Raw genomic sequence first — 17180 nt, 5'->3', positions numbered from 1 at the left:
TTTAATAAACTGAAAATAAAATAAAGGGATTTAAAATTATTTTAGTGAGCTTTTAATTTTAATTAAATTTGTAAGTTTCCGGTTGGACTAGGAAATACAATTTTATGTTTAAAATTTGTAAAGCATGTAAATTTTTGGTTTTAGTGGGAGCTTTTAGTCATTAAACTCTTGATTAGGTCTTTATTCCTTTAAGGTTAAAACAACTCGATTAGAACTAATAAGGTTGAATAATTTGTAGATTGTTGGAACCTTTGATTAGTTGCTGCAAATGTTTATGTGATGCATGATTTTTCTACTAACTTGCTATGTGGGCCATTCATTGGTAAATGAATGGATGAATGGTATATTGTAAATGTACTGTTTTGCAGGTTATGGAAAGTAACTAGTATGGCCCAAATAGGATAGTAAATATGGTTTGCGTACCATCAATTTGAATGTAAAATTGGTCTTATGCACCAAAGTTTTATTTAAATATGGTCTGCGTACCATCAAATAATTGTAATTAGTTTTAATTATAGTATATCCTATTTGAAGAAAATGGCGCCTCCCATGGTGAAATTCAAAACGGAGTTTCCAATCCATTTTCAAGACGGAGTTTGAAGTTGAGGCTTCAAGATGAAGTCGGGCCATACTAGATCACATTTAAATCTTATGCATGTTTTAAGTTATTTATCGCTTTAAATATGTCTTAATAATGAATGAGATTGTGACTTAATTATGTTGCATGATTAAGGATTTTAGTTCACTTAAAATCTAACCAACATAGTAAGAGCCCTAAGTCCCAAACTTAAAAAAAATGACTTAAAAGGTGTCATTCCAAAATAACACATAGGCTCCGTTTAGTAGGGCGTAAAACGTTTTCATGGAAAACGATTTTCCCCTTTTCAACCATTTTACGTTATTTGGTTGGGTAAGGGATGAAAAACAATTTTCCATGACTCCCTCCAAGGTGGAAAACCCTTTTCCATTTGAAAGGGAGGGAAACCACTTTTCCTTCTTTCCTCCTTACCTCCCTCTCCTTTTTCCCCCTCAATCTTCACCATCTTCTCCCATTTTCCTTTAAGGTACCAAACAAAGGAAAACTAGTTTGGAATTGTGTTTTCCCTTGAAAAATGTTTTCCATGGAAAATCATTTTACAATGAAAACGTTTTACGCCCTACCAAACAGAGCCTTACTTGGATAACCTTTACATCAATCTAGTAATAGTTTTCCGCCATAGCGAGGTGTTACTTATTGATTCTAAAGGGGTAAGGTACACAAATAATTGTGAGTACATGTTAGTTTTGGTAAAACTCAACGATATAAGTAAGGAGTCATTTTATGTCGTGGCAAATGGGATAGGTTTACCTAATAAGTTCTTAGACGTACCTATCAACCAAGAGTAGTTTCTAGACTATTAGCAAAGGATTTTCTTACCTAAAAAATTTTAGAATTAAGTCGAATCGTGCTTAATTTTTCAATGATTTTGGGGTCTTGGATTCATTTTATTCACACCTGCCGGAATAATAAATTCGAATAAAATGCCAATGACTTGTTTAAATTGCATGATTGCTTTAATTTTCAAGTTATTACTCATGATAAATGTTTAGACTTTGCATGGTTCAATGTATGTTTTAATTATTGTTTATAATTAAATATCTTGCACTGCAGTAAATCCTTTTAGAAAGGTAACAATAAATTTCCTCGATTAGTAGTGAATCCAAGAACGATTCACGGAAATGACAGAAAGTGAGCAATTTAAAATGTACGTTTCTTTTAGCAACTTTTATGGTTGTTTTCGAGTATCAAAGTCGAACGGAAAACCGATTGGTGCTTGTGAATTCAAAAATACAATGTAGTTTTGAGATCATAAAGCATTGAGTTTAAACGCTCAGCTTTACCAAATGGTTAACAACCTAATATCTTTGTACATTTAATTCTCGAATGAGTCTAGTCACTAGACATTCGAATATATCGATGCTTAGAGAACTTTAGAAGCTTCTGGTAAGATCATCTAGTTGAAGCAAAATATTCAACCACTAGTAGAAAAAACCCTTATTGCAGCGGGCTTTTAGACCCCTGTTGCAACGTACATCGTATGCTGCAAATGGGGGGCCTGCAACAAGTCTGAACTTGTTGCAGCGTACAATGTTCGCTGCTAAAAGGGGTTTTTTGCAGCGTACATATGTATGTACGCTGCAACAAGTGCCAAAAAATTGGCAAAAATTTGGACTTGCTACAGCGTACATATATATGTACGCTGCAAAAGACTCAACTTTTTGCAGCGTACATTTATTTCTACGCTGCAACAAGTCTGGAATTTTGCGAATTTTTTTTCCCTTGTTGCAGCGTACAATATATATGTACGCTGCAACAAAGCACTTTTGGCGGGAAAATTCTAATTTTGTTTAGGGATACCTAGAGTGCCTTGCACCAAATATAGAAACCTGTCAAAACAATAATAGAATAATGCAACCTGTATAACAAATATAAAAACAACAACTGGAGTTTTGTATATATCCCAAAACCAAAAGTGCACATACCGATACATTTAAATATATTTACGTTCCAATTTCAACGTACGCATACATTTTAACATAAAAGATTGTTCTATAACATCTAAACCAACTCGATCAAGCGCCCTCAGGTCAATAATAAATACTTGGTGGTAAAAAACTTCGCCCATTGCTCACGAACCACATCAATTTCCTCACTAGCATAAGGCGCTGTCCTCGGAGTATAGACCTTACAAAAACAAAAATTTGATGGAGCATTAGATCGATTAAATGCAAATAAAATGTCACATTTTAACATTCAAGCAACTAATGACAATGTATTAATAGTCTAGAATACGAATCAATTAGTTACTTACCTCATCTAGCCGGCCTTCATAGTCATGTTGTAACGTGACTATCTCTAACATGAACTTCATAACGTAATAGCCACACTCAGTTCCGCCGATTTGTTGAGCACACTGATTAAGAAACATAATACTTTATCTTGCAAGGCCAATAGTTAATAAAAGCAAAGCAAAAAGCTAATTAAGAAACATGTTATACCTCTATATGAATGGGTTTACACGACTTAAAACTCGTTTTATTCGGACAATTCCCACCATTGCACTTGTACACTTGGTATGCCCTAGAAAATTAACGAAACACAGGTACTCATGAATATGATTTTGGCTTAGGTTTCTTAAAGACTAATGTAATTTGTAAGCAAAAGAACTTACAAACTCAAGATTCCCCATGCATAATCTGTTCGACGTGGATCTCTAGCAGAATCGAAAATATATACATAACCTCCACGTAGGTCCATCACGTATAAATTCCAATGATTTATGTATAATTTATAAATGATATACATAACCTCTATGATTTCTGTATAACCTCTAAATATGACCTATAACGATCCAATTAGCCTTAAATGTGCATAAATAGAATGGAATGAGTTTTAGAAAGTTAAAACTATGCATATTATTCATGTAATAAGAATTAAATGAGTCAGATTCTTTAGTTCAAAGTTGGGAGCGGAAATGTCATTTTAGCTCTAAATATAACCTATAACGACCAAACAAGTCTCAAATGTGCATAAATAGATTGTATTGAGTCTTTGAAACTTAAAACTAATCATATTAATCATGTAATAAGTTTGAAATGAGTTCTTAGGTACGTTAGTTCAAAGTTGGAGGGGGGAGGGGGGACCACGACCTTTAATACCTTGTGATTCGTCTCCCGTTGTGGGAGTAATGCCTCCTTATGATTCATGCCCAACAACAATTTGGTTATTAATCATCTTACCTAGGCTGTTCCTGCATCAAGTAAAACATTCAGAAGGGTGGTGAGTAAGTATAGAATCAAATTTGCAGTCATATAAACTCGACCCCTAGTTAAGAAATTAACATCAGCAAATTGTATCTGGTTAATTTCTCAGCAGCAGCAGCTGCTGCATAATCAACGGAAATTAGCTATCCACTGAAAAGGGTACTTTCCCATTCAGCGCAACTAACAAACTCAGAATTGTAGGAGAAAGAGGTGAGCAAACATATCACTATTTATTTGTTTTTATCATGGAGAAGTTTATAATACAAGAGGTTACGTAAATCATTGACAAATTCAAGTATTAACTTTCTGGTAGGGAAATTCTACATTGAACAAGTTAGTTGAGAGATATATATGATTTGAGTACCTCGATCATCTACCAAACTAGGAAAGTGCAACATTGCTATTTACCAAGAATAACATCCTTAAGGGTTAAAAAGGCTGCAATTATGGACTTTGAAGCTGGAAATAGAAAGCTTGAAGACCTCAGCCATTGGCATATGTCCAGAATGTTCAGCGGGCACTACTACTCCAGCACCACAGTACCAACATTCTCACTCAGTGGACTAAAATCAGAAGATGGAAATATTTTATTAGTTGCAGAAAAAACCCAGACAGTAAATTAAGATATTATTATTGTCTTAATTATGGCAGAGGGCTGGGAAACAGGCAACAACTACTTTCCATCTGCTAGATACTATTTTTGTACTATCACGTTTTTCTCCCTAAAACCAAGTATATATGAAGCTCCATCCAATATCCAATCAACAGAAAGCATAATACATAATTTTCAGACGAGAATACATTATCATATGCAGCAAAATACAACGTTTTTTAATACTGCAGTCTTCTAAGCAGGTGCAACTAAATTATCATCAAACATATGAAAACCCCAACTAAATTATCATCAACGAAGCAGCAATCAAGCAATAATCTTCCATTGATCTAAAAACTATTAATATTACATTGTATTGATTTGAAGACTAAAAATATTGGAAGTTTGGAACATCATGAATTTACAGGTTTTAAAGTACTTGATAAATTTAAGCTCAATCGCGGGAAGAAACACCAAAACTAGCTAATACATAATGCAATAAGGAGAACAACTTAAAAAATAAAATTAATACACAAATTACAAGATAAAACTTAAGCCAGAATATCCAATTAAGAACAAATTCACAAATATTACAACAACCCCAACAACAACAAAAATCAAACAATTCATATAATTAATTACTAAACCCCAAAGTTACTGTAAAATTGAAATTTAACCACATATTAAGAACAAAATCAAACAACCCAGGAAATCAAAACTCAAACTTTATACTGAGAAATTGTATTCAACCCATCATTCAATATAATAAAAGGAAAATCAAACAACCAACTGTAAAATGGTATTCAACCCATAATTGAAATAAATAAATGACAGGTTTCAGAATCCCGAGCGGCCAAGCCTACTAGACCAATCAATGACAAGTCTATTTTTTGGTACACACTTTTAATTATATAAAAAAACACTTCAAGACCAAATTTCGTTATGTCACGGGCTGACAGTTTCCCCAATGCTAGAAAGCAAAAGTCCCATATGAGATGACTCCCTTGGTTGTCTGGTCATACTTAACCATATGTTTGTTTTGGTGCAAGTTAGTGTCTCTGCGCATTGTAGATCTCATATTTAGTTGTGTTTCATGCTTCTTGTGCATATGGGTAGGCTGAATCTAGACTTAGTGAAAAAGGAATTTCATACTCTGATCTTGATGTAGAAACTGATAATAATTTGTTTCTTGTAGCACAACATTCGGACTGCTGAGTACATTCCAGGGATAAGAATTAAATTACAGGGGAAGATAAATACACATATCTTCCAGCCTGGAGATTTCTTGCATAATTTTGCACTATCCGATCCCTTCCTCTATTTATTACAACATAACCTAACGAAGTCTTTAAAAATAATTGACAAAGTAATAGAAGGTGAAGTAATGGATACTTACAGAAGCACACCTCCAACAGACAGGTACACTGACATCTCATGTGATACGAAGGAGCATGCTGCAATTATTTGAACAGCCAGTGACATGGCCTGAACAGAAATGCACAAAGGTAATGGTTAAGTCAACACCAAACAGAAAAAAACTTAGATCAAAATCAGCTACCAACAAACAACAAACTCCAACTTGTCAAGAAATCTTCCACAAATTTTAGTGATTCACATTCACCTCATTCATTGTGCTGGATGCAAACAACCAGGCAAAACAAAAATATCTGAACTTCATGGCATTCAACACATGATTCCATCAACTCTTTTAATGAAAACTGATTTTTTTTTACATCCGTCTTCATGCTTAAGGAGTTTAAGTGTTGTTATGACTTTAAGGCAACCTCTTTGATTAAATGTTGCAATGAGGTATCAGGATTTGGTAACTTCAAAGATCACTATAACAACTTCTATAATAAAACGATCAATTTGTCAGTTAATTGATTGTCTTACGACTCTTACCATGCCCAAAAAGCTTCCTAGAAGAATAAGCTTTCTTCCTAGTCTATCCATTAGTATCGTTGCCATGCATGATCCTACATCATTTTTTTTAGAAATGTCAGTAAATTGTTGGAAACAATCAAACATATGACTTGCAAGTGTATCTGGGAGTCCAAATTCAATGCTTCCCATCACAAAGGTAGCTCAACTATCCACTTCTATATTAAGTAAGAAAATTTCAGAAATACACCGGATGACAGATGAAAGTAGCAAAGAGAGTGTCTACCTGATAAATTTACAACTGCCACAAACATGTTTGCAGTATCTGGTGGAACTCTAGCACTCTATAGACAGAAGAAGAGAAATAGAACACAGCGTTGATACCAGACATCTGCTGTAAAGAAAATAGGACAGACCCAATGAAAACCACTGCAAAATGAAGCAAAATATGAAATTTGGAAAGTGAAAATTTGATTGCATCAACATTGAACAATAATTTGGTAAAAAATAAAATAGAAAGGGCCAATTTATTGTCAAAACAAGTGAGAAACTTTACCATTATAATGTCGACCATAAAATAGCTCCGAGAATTTAACTGTATCAGCCTCATCCCCTCTATCCGACTTTGACAATTAAGCTATTGCACTTTTGACATGTAAACCTCCCAGTAGCCTCTCGAACTCAACTTCAGCTTCAGTACTTCTTCCTTTCTGTGTCACATCAGCAGGATATTTAATGCATAATGGAAATTACTCCATATTGAGGGTGGATATAAAACCACACTACAAAGAAACTTTACAGGACAACACCATTAACAATGAATCAAAAAGACAATTTTGAAGCTACAAGATTAAGTAATAAGAATGATGTGGTTGTTTATAAAGCTAGGTGAATCAAAAAGACGTTCAGTGACCTCAGAAAAAATAGATACTTCAACTACTACGTTTTATTGACCTCGTCTACAAAAACAACCGCATATCAACGTTATTCTTTATTCACATTCCTTATTCCTCTAAGATGAAGATTTCCATTAGAAATTGTCGAGGGAACATGAAGACTTTCAAATTCCAATTAAACATTATGACCACCTGTTCATTCATAGAATTACTAACTGAGCCAAAATAAAAAGATATTGATTTTTCCATCGAAGATAGACACTGATTCAATTTTTAACCACTTAGAATTTTTCCAATTTGTTTGCGGTAGCTATGTTCTTCAAGTTGAAATTGCTAGATACCAACCATAAAAGAATGGACAACTTTCTGAATGAATAGTAATTATGTTGCATCAATATGTATGAGCATGACATAAATTAACATTTCAATAGTACAATGCAATTAACAACCGTCAACTCCACCTCCCCTGCTCCACCCCACCACCACTGCCACCACCCCCACCACCATTCTCTAATTCCAACACCACCACATCTTTATCTATGAACAAACCCTAAAAACGAATTGAACTCTAAAAACGAATTGCACCAACCCTAAAACGAATTGAACAAACGCATAGAACCCTAAAAACGAAATGAACAAACCCTAATTCTTAAAACGAAAATTAGATAAACGACTTGAACAAACCTAAAAGAGGGGACAGGGAAGATTACTAGCCGCGGCGAGGAGGTTGACGGAGAACAGGACGCGGACAACTTTCTTTCTTGGAACCACCGACGCGAGCAAGCTAAGTTTTTCCTTGAAACCACCGGCCGAGCAAGCTAACAGGTGGCGGCTGGAGAGGAGGCGAGAAAGAGACCCACCGCCGACTGGCAAGGAGGGCCAGTATGATCGACGAGGAAGCTTTTTGGGCGACGCAGGGAATGGGTTTTTTTTAGGGGACGACGCAGGGAATCCAAGGGAAGAAGAAGGAGTTAAGCGCGAGAACTCAAATTTTGAGATGCTTGATTTGTTCTGAATTAGTTATTCAACCAATATTGCAGCAAATGAATTTTTTACCCGGGCTATTGCAGGGGGCTTTTAAACTGTACGCTGCAACAAAAACGGGCTATTGCAGGGGGCTTTAAAATGTACGCTGCAACAAACTCTTTTGCAGGGGGCAATTATATTTGTACGCTGCAACAACCCTTTAAAGGTTTTGACCCGCGTTGACCGACTAGTTGTTGAAGCGTATTAATACCTGTACGCTGCAACAAGGGGGCTGCAACATGGGTTTTTTCTACTAGTGAACATAAATTAAATGGTAAGAACCTTGCTGGAGTGACATTGGACATGTCTAACAAAGTATAAAAGTCAACACTAGAGAAGTCAATTCTTAAGACTATAAGAAAGGGTACAAGAAATAGGAAAACAAGGAACAAGTGAAAGGAATTTACAATTCCATTTCTACCTAAAAGTTAATGTTTAAAGAGAAGTGACAATCAAACTTCTTTGGTATCATTTACCGCTTGAGGTTCTTACTTTGGTAGTAACTCAAATGATGGAAGCTAGGATACACTATTGACCTATAAGTGGGAAATGAAGCATGGCATGGCTACATTAGTTGTAGGGTCATCTAGTTTGTTTTAAGTCCTTTCAAGGCTGGATCTTAATGGCTATTATGTTCCAAAATCAGCATACCTAAATTTATGTTTTCAAACACAGAAAGACTCACATTCAAGAAAAACAAAAACAATGTTTGTTTGTTTGTTTGTTTGTTTATTTGAATGAAATGGTCATTTACGGGTTGAGTCATGTATGCTTGATTAAAACAAACAACTCTCTAACAGTATAAACTTACTAGGTTCAAATCAATCTCTTGATTTGAGTTCCACTAATCTTTGGCATTGTTACTTAGACCATGTCAACAAATTAACATCCAAAAGCTCTACTTTGATGGACTTTTGAAAGTTGATTGATTTCTAGATCATTCAAGACGAGCTAGTCTTACTTGTTGAAAGTAACAAAAGAAATGACCTATTGATAGAACTCCTAGGCAATAGAGTTCAAAGCTAAAGAAAGATTTTATGACTTTATTATATCAGCTAGATTTGAGTGAATATTGGTTTATTTGCTCAATATGATATAAGTTTGAATCTGTTTGGCTAGTTTAAAGATTCAGAAGTATAAAATCTACTTGACAAGAAATCATAAAGATCTAGGTTAGATCATGACGATGATTACTTAAGACCAAAAATGATCATCAAAGATTGTGTGTTGTAATTTCACGATCTAGCTCCATAAGATATGGCATATCTACGTTGGAATGATCGAAATCAATTGGTACTTGATTCGATCAATGATGAGTCATAAAGATTTTTCCTATAATTTCTATAAACAAAATTCTCAACTACCACCAAACTAATTAAACCAAATTCGTCAAAGCTATTGAAAAGTAATTTCAGAATATCTTTTCAATAATATATATATCTAAAGAGTTGCTAAACTCAGTGGGAGCTTAGTGTTTGTTATTCAACAAACTAAGGCCCAAGTATAGATATATGTTTCATTGTGATTTATTCAAATGAGACAAAAAGGGTAATCTTTCTACCATGAATTTTTGGGAACATAATGTTAGTTTGCTCGAAATAGTGTCCTTTTGGAGATTCGTTTCCAAAATGACAAGTGGGAGAAAATAGACCTCGAAAGTCTTCGAGGCGAACAACAAACATAAACGGACGTTCCCGAGGCTTTTTGAAGTTTTTCAGAAAATCCGAACACTTATTCTTTAAGGACTTTAGAAGTGGCTTTAAAGAATAGACATCTCTAAAAACTTTACAAGTGCTTTAAGGAGAATAGAATATTCAAAGGACTTTTAAGTGGCTATTGATATTCTATTGTTTGATGTTCTATACCCATGTAGGCATAGAGTTCAGGTCACTAAAGCTATGAGATTCTTCTATTAGATAGTGAAGAAACCTACAACTCGTAGTCAAACTATTATCATGTAGATTAATGAGTTTGTGACTTGTAAGAAAGCTATGACGAAACCTAGATTCCCTAAAATGGTTAGATGCCATATATAGACTCAATGTTTTAAATGGTTAAAGTCCATAAAACAGAAGCAATGTTTTGATGACAAAATTGAATTTTTGTTGATTTGCAAGAATAGTTTCACACCTATTGGTTGCAAATTGGTTTTAAGGATCAAAACCATCAAACATGGAATTGTGTCTTCACACACAAAGAAACATTAGTTGCTAAAGGTTACAAGAAAATTCACGGTGTGGATTGTGTTGAAACCTCATGCAAAATCGTAATGCTCAAGTCTATAAATCAAGCAATAATTGCATATTGGTACATATAGAAATTGGATAACAAAACATTTTCCTCAATAAAATGTTGGAAGAAACTATGTACATGGTATGTCATAGGATTTGTAGATCCAAATAATGCTTAAAATTAATGCTAGCTTATGAAATCCGGGTATGGATTTAAGCAAGCAATTGGGAATTGGAACTGTATTTTAGTGAAGCTAATAAGTATTTTAGTTTCATAAAATGTACATGATACTTATAGATATATAAGAAATTTAGTGGGAGTACATAAAAATTAATTGGTCCTATGTGTATCACACACATATCTCTTTATTGTTAAATAACATTCAAATGCTAATGACTTAGATTTGAAATTATTAATCAATAATGGACCAAGGCAAAACTTAGTACATACTGGGTATTCATATCTATTTACAAAGATCTTATAATATTGTTTTAGATTAAGTAATGACATTTACTAAATCAAACACGAAAGACTCCATTGGAGATATTCGACCCATGTGAATAAATCTAAGTAATGAATGTTTGAACTATGTAAAGCATTACTAAGTTAAACATCAAAGAATATAGATGAGATTCTTAAACTATATTATATGTCAAAGAATTTGGCTGGATTCAGTATCTACTGAAACTAAATGAGCTAAAGTTACATGGATAAAATTCAATTGGGAATTATCCTGCAAAAGAATTTATCATGTATAATATAATATGAGGATCGCCAAAAATGTATCGTATGGCTTTAAGAATGACGAACATATACCAATCTCTAATGATCTAAGTTAAGATCAACTAGATTGAGATCAAGAAAATCCTATGGTACTTGAAAAATTAAATAGGAATAGTTCTTGATTCAAGGAAATGAAGATATGCTAAATATTGATGCTACACGCATAAACACTGGCAAAGGATCAAGCAAGATCCCTTTGGAGTTAACCATTGGCAAGGATGAGCTACAGAGCATCGTGTTTTAAAATGGCAACATGGATTGAAGACCATGAGTTGTTGCGTGGGAAATTAAAGATTAATTTCTATGTTTAGAGATACAGATGGAAAGTCTTCCACATATTTGTGAACTGCTTGGATAAATAAATCCAAACAAAGCATCACTAGCAACCTATACAGTTGAAGTAAAAGTAATTATTGCCTAAGAAGCAATGAAATAGATTTGTTTATTTTAAAGAGTTCTTGACTGAACTTGGGTAGATCACATGTCTGCTGACTTGATGGTTCTTCATTGCAAAATGCGTAGAACCACTATTGAAGCAAGAAAGACTAGATCACAAAATAAACATACTCAAAAGATCTGATCATCCTATCTCGAAAGGCATTCGATGAAAAGGATATTAAGATTGGAAAAACATAATAACTAAACCTATGCAACAAGTGAAATACAACACTCACATTGTGGCATTGGAAGTCAAACATAGTTTTCAATTCCATTAATTATTTTAAAGATGGGTTCGAGGCCCATGGTTGTAAAACGTTGGGGTTGAACATTTATCATATATGAAATTTATTTTCATACTCCATTTAATCTTGGTTTAGTATTAAATGATAAGTCTTTTCAATTTGACAATATATTCAAGATAGACTGTCATGACCAGTCCTGTGACTAAGAAATGTCTATCAAGTGAACTTGAATGTCAAAAGTTGAAAATGGTACTTGGTCGGAAGTTTTCTATAAAGGTGGACGCATAGAAAACACTAGATGACTAGTAGTTTTGTTTCTTGAACTATGTGAACATGGCAATGTCGCAATCATTTGCATAGATACTTACTTGAGAAGATTAGTATCGGACAGATCTATGAAACTTTACTGTAAGAGATGAAAATCTATCAGAAGTAAATTTCATTACATTATTAGACACTAAATCCTCAATACCTGAGTGATTTGAGATTACTTTTTTGAGAACTGGTTACTTTTGAAGGAAATGTGTCCTTCACCCAAGGTGCATTAGTCTAATACCAAGGTTCAGATTAATTACGAACAATTAATTCAGTGAGATCAAGTGATCGGAACAGCTAGCTGGAGCAATGCTTTGGATCAGTGAGTTCTAATCTATATTAGGCTCACAACTTACTCTTGGCTGAACCTATAAGGTTACACCAATGACATGTAACAGGTCACCGGATTAAATGAATCGGAAATTCATTTAATAGCTTTTTGGGAATTAGTTCGGAAAAACATAAATATACGATATGACGTTGGATCGGAATCGTATATCGTATCGCGAATATTCGTAAGCTTGGCGAAACGAATAATCGTATCGTACGATGGTGATTCGTCAAGTACTATATGATAAACAATAGCCGTAAGGCGTTGGTCGCGAATACGAGCCGAGACGAGGTTGTTGGCCCATCGAGCCAAGCGCGCATGCTCGCAAGGCCCAACGAGCCAGCAGCTCGCCAGCAGCTCGCCAGCAGCTCGCCTGCAGCGAGGAGTCAGCCCGCAACGCTTGCCTGGGCGCGCGCGGAGAGCAGCAAGGCAGCAGGCAAAGCAGCGAGGCCCAAGGCCCACGGCTGCGATGCCCTTGTGCGCGCTGCTTGTGGGCCTTGTGCGTGTGTGGCCGGTTGAGGCCTTATTGAAGGAAATATGTCCTTCACCCAAGGTGCATTAACTATAATACCAAGGTTCAGATTAATTGCGAACAATTAATTCAGTGAGATCAAGTAATCGGAACAGCTAGCTGGAGAAATGCTTCCGATCTGTGAGTTCTAATGAATATTAAGCTCACAAGCTTACTCTTGACTGAACCTACAAGGTTACACCAATGACACGTAACAGATCACCGGATTAAATGAATTGGAAGTTCATTTAATAGCTTTTCAGGAATTAGTTGGAAAACGTATTATACGATACGACCTTGCATCGGAATCGTATATCGTATCGCGAATATTCGTAAGCTAGGCGAAACGAATAAATCGTATCGTACGACGGTGATTCGTCATATACGAAACGATAAATAATATATCGGAAATATATTAATCGCGAATACGAAGAGCGGCCCACGAGCCGAGTGCACGAAGCACTCAAGGCCCATGGGCGCGCTGGGCAAGCAAGCAAGGCCACGGTAACACGGCAGCGCTGGCCCATGGCCGAGAGAGCTACGCGTGTGCGCGCGGGCCGAAGCAGCGACACAGCCACAACAGCGAGGCCCATGGCCCAGCTCGCTGTGCTCGTCTTGCGCGGGGCTTGCTGGCCGGCCTTGCCTTTTGGCTTGGTCGGTTAGTAAGGTTATGATAATAACCTTCTAACCCTTTTTCAAACACAACATAATTCAGTCACACACTAACCCTAGAGTCACAGAGAACCCTAATTCTCTCTGTGCCTCCAAAAGTGTGTTCATCCCAAAAAGCAAAAACTCTTGATCGATTGTCTAAGCTATGATAATCAAGACGGATCTGATCGTGTCTGTAACACCCTAATAATATCTTGCTTTTATAAAACCATTTTCCAACTTAAAATAAAGGAATTACTAAAGCATTACCGCCACCGTGATAACGGTTAAGGCTATTACCAGAATTAGGCAGCGGAATTAAATGTCAACTAACTTTTAAAAACATAATAAATTTAATATTGAGGCCTCCTACAATTTGGAACCATAATGGCCCAAAACCCAAAGTATAAATAATTCAAACATTTCAAGCATAATTAAAATAAAGTTAAATAAAATAGTTTCAAAGAACGAAAACATGCAACTCTCTCAATCATCCCAAGCCACATGATTTCGACCGTACTTGATCTACCAACCTGCTATATTAATCTACTCCCCAACAATGCAAGTGCAAATGATGGATCATCATAGGGTCATTAAGGCAAAGGCCATGACCAAAACACACAAAGCACGTAGTCAGCAAAAGCTGAGTACTTACAAGAATAGAGTGAACGAAATTAAAACATGCATCACTCACTAAGTGCTAATCATCATGCAAAAGCCATATAATAATTAACAACCAATCATGAATACAAGACTCGACTCTTGACTCGACTCTTGACTCACAATTTAATTAGGATAAGCTTCGAACGGGCCAAAAGAAAGTTCCATAAAGGAAAGGTGATGGGAGCCAACCATACACCAAAGAATAAATAATAAAATCGGGCCATACCGAGTGTCGGGCCATACCGACGGAATTCCTGCGCATAATATAAATGAAACAACGTCTTGTATCATTAGTAGGAGTACGAGCTTTCCGGCAAGACTCCCCCCATTGTTCATACTCAAGGTATATACGTTCCAAGAGTTTTGAAGCTTGTTCCGGTTGCACTTTACGTTTATTAATATTTTAATAAAGGCGAACTCAAGACTCGACAACATTCATACATACAATTAATAAACAACAACCAAAACAATCTTATTTTAATGCTTTAAGACTTGTGATCAACCAAGCAAGACACTTGTGATATTACTACCATGTTCCTCCTCACCAAAGTGAGACTCCACATCATGCATATTAACATGAGGGTTGTGCCCTTGCACGACAAATCCTAATTCATTTCATACATAATATTCCCAACTGAACCCTACATGTGCGGTGGCTTACGTGAGCTAACCCTTCACATGTGGTAAAACAAATAGTACAACGAGGTACAAATAAATGGCTCAAAGTATGCTAGACATCCCGTACAATAGCATACAAATAAATAATCCATCCCTTACATGTGAATTGAACCATACATGCATAAATATTGAACAACATGATTGACAATGAAATCCATACTCATAATAATTTCAACATGCTTGTTCAACAATTAATCCAACAAATCCAACATCACAAATCACATGCTCGTTCATCGAAATAAACATGATTCCACATAATGTAATTCACGTCATCAACAATCATGTAATGTCATTGACAAAAAGGTGTGGTCGCCCTAGACTTGTACGTACCTTGAATACCTAAGCGTAGGGGCCACTTTGCAATAACGAGCACTCAACTAGAAATCACCTCCTATCATCAAAATAATGAAACTTAAATTATTTCCATGTTCATTAAATTTCCAGCAACTTTATAAAAATTAAAGCTTCCTTTAGACTTTAGAATTCAATCGTTTTTCAATAATAAAGTCGTCTCAATTTGCAAAATCAATCCCTAGTACAAAAACATACTTTTTCCGCCTTTAAAATCAATAAAAATCAACACTTTAAACCTTTATTCAAATCTGAAAATATAATCGATTATCATAATTAAAATCATCAACTAATTATGCTAATCAATTGACTCATTAGGTCTAGGTTAAAACCCTAACTTGAAAATCCCAATAACACAAGTTTAATATCATAAAAATCAATGCTTTATTAAATAAACAAATCTGAAAATTCATCTTTTAATAATTAAAACAATCCTAATGAATCATAACACACAAATCCTCAAACCACGGTATTCATAACCGGTTCCCAGCATTTTAATTACTCAAAACAATATTAATATTATAATTTAAAATACGGAATTTAAATAGAATAGGTAAGGAAGAAGATAATTATACCAATCCGGCCTATAGCACGGAACAATCACGAATTAGGGTGATTGGGCGAAAAAGAATTGAATTACGAACACGAACAACACACACATACACACACGTTTGTGTGTGCGCGCGCGGGAGAGAGGGGCGACGAGCAGGGCTGCGCGCAGGGGCTGGCGCGAGGGCGCGCAAGAGAGCCGAGAGCGAGAGCGAGGGTGTGGGTGTGCGAGGGACAGCAGCACACCACACGACAACAACAATACTCGACGCAGCAACAGAGGAAGCAAGGGGAGGGAGTTGTGCCGTGCGAGATGCACGAGCAGCAACGAGCAAGAGGGGGACGAGGGTTGTGCCGCGCGAGAGGCACGAGCAGCAGCGATGCAACGGCACGAGGCTCGTGCTTGCGGGCCGAGTAAGCCGGACGAACAAAGGGAGAGAGAAAGAGGAGTGTTGGGCAAGAAAGAGAGAAAAGAGGGTTTATGAATTTTAGGGGATCATTTAATGATGGGGAGTCCTATTTATAGGCTCCCTAATCCCTTGATGGGCTAGGCTTAGGGTATTTGAGTTGGGCTTAGGAATTAAATGAATTAGGCTAGCTTAGGATTTAAATTAAACTGTTCGGATTGGGCTTGATTGATAAAACGAACTGGACTTTTTATTTAAAACCCGAAGCTTTAAAAAATCATTTGCAACTCATTTAATTTCCCGACTCAAGAATTAAATTCGTTTCGTAATTAATTAAAATAATAACTATTCTAACTAATTAAAATACATTAAATACATTTAAATATTATTTAAATGCTAATAAATCGTAAAATGCTTTATAAATATAATAAAATATATTTATAAATATTATAAAAATACGAGGTATTACAGTCTACCCTCCTTAAAAGAAGTTTTGTCCCGAAACTTGGGTTCGGAAATCCAAAATTCAACTCAAACTTGAGACTTTCTGAGACTTTCAATACGTTCATTTACCAAAGTTTTAAGTTGTTGTACTCTTTACATGATTAAACAGGACAATAATAAGTGCAAATTCAATAGAAAGCACTAAATTAAGTATAAAATAGGGGAAAACAAGGTAAAAAGCGTGAAATTCTACCGCACTCTACCCCCCTTAAAAGACACGAGTTACGACCCCGTAACTCAACTAACCTCGGGAAAAAGCTCGGGATATTTCTTTCTCATTTGGTCCTCCGCTTCCAAGTGGCTTCCTCAGATTCTTGATTAGA

Source organism: Spinacia oleracea, chromosome 4, assembly GCF_020520425.1.
Source record: "Spinacia oleracea cultivar Varoflay chromosome 4, BTI_SOV_V1, whole genome shotgun sequence".
In the NCBI taxonomy this organism is placed as follows: Eukaryota; Viridiplantae; Streptophyta; class Magnoliopsida; order Caryophyllales; family Amaranthaceae; genus Spinacia; species Spinacia oleracea.
The sequence above is the reverse complement of the archived record's forward strand: the minus strand, read 5'-3'. Positions refer to the sequence as shown.